The 1380-nt window shown below is 34.9% G+C and overlaps 1 pseudogene; it reads left to right on the top strand.

Moving 5' to 3' along the window:
- The first annotated feature begins 787 nt into the window (after positions 1-787).
- LOC101579950 lies at positions 788-1233 on the top strand (annotated as a pseudogene).
- The last annotated feature ends 147 nt before the right edge of the window (positions 1234-1380 follow it).

The raw sequence follows: 1380 nt of genomic DNA, 5'->3' as shown, positions 1-1380 counted from the left end.
AGAAATGAACGACCATTTAGTATCTGTGTGTTCCAAATAGGATAGTTACACAGCTGCATCCTCTTGGATCACTGAATACAGAGATTTGTTCTAATAGTGTTTGTGGACAGGATATCATGTCTGCATGTTGTACAATGAATGACTACTAAGACAACAGTATGCAATTTATTAATTATTGAAGCTGTGTTAGTATTTGCTTTTGAAACTCTCTCCTTGCTATTTGTTTCTCAATAAAATTATTTGAAAAATAAATAAACAATGATAACTGAAATGTTAAAAAAGAATGACATAAAATATTATTTACAGAAGAAATAGCAAAAAAATTTGCAAGCACGGGCAAAGAATCTGAAATATAGACAAGTGAGTTATACAGAATTTCAGTTAGCATCAAGGACAAAGGGCATTAACTAGCATATATAAAGAATTTTAATATATCAGAACCCCTAAAATTTAAAATCCCAAGCCAAAAATGTGAAAAAGCCAAAAAAACAACCAAACAAACATACAAAACAAAATTGAGCATCTAAGACAAATACATACTTTTCAGATGAAGAAATAAAAAATGAAATAGAAATACATGAAAATATTTTCAACATAGTTGGTCATTTGAGAAATCCTAATTAAAACAATGCTGAGATTCCATCTGACCCCAGAAAGAATGGCTATCATAAAGAAATCAACCAAGGCACCTTAGCAGTGGTTGAAGCCAAAGTACCCCTGTTGTCACAGCCCTTGTGCTGGTGCATCCACCCTCATTGGCTCTGCTCTTCCTCCCTTCACTTGCACCATGGCTGATCATCTGACTGAAGAGCAGATTGCTGAAGTCAAGGAAGCTTTCTCCTTATTTGATAAAGATGATGATGGCACCATCACAACAAAGGAATTAGGAACTGTCATGTGGTCATTGGGTCAAAACCCAACAGAAACTGAGCTGTAGGATATGATCAACGAAGTGGATGCTGATGGTATCCTGATGGTATTGACGTCCCAGAATTTTTAACTATGATGGCTAAAAGAATGAAAGATAGAGATAGTGAAAAAGAAATCTGTGAGGCATTCCAAGTCTTTGACAAGGATGGAAGTGGGTACATCAGTGCAGCAGAACTACATCATGTCACGACAAACTTAGGAGAAAAGCTAACAGATGAAGAAGTGGATGAAATAATCAGAGAAGCAGATATTGATGGATAAGTCAACTATGAAAAATTCGTACAACCGATGACTGCAAAATGAAGACCTACTTTCAACTACTTTTCTCCCTTCTAGAAGAATCAAATTGAATCTTTTACTTAGCTCTTGTAGCAAAGAAAAAAGTTCATTTATTCATTCTGTTTCTATAAAACAAAACTGAATGTCAAAAATGCCTTCTGTCCACACACA

Source organism: Octodon degus, unplaced genomic scaffold (assembly GCF_000260255.1).
Source record: "Octodon degus isolate 3935 unplaced genomic scaffold, OctDeg1.0 scaffold00357, whole genome shotgun sequence".
Lineage (NCBI taxonomy): Eukaryota > Metazoa > Chordata > Mammalia > Rodentia > Octodontidae > Octodon > Octodon degus.
Note: the sequence above shows the minus strand (reverse complement) of the source record. Positions and strands in the feature narration are given on the sequence as shown.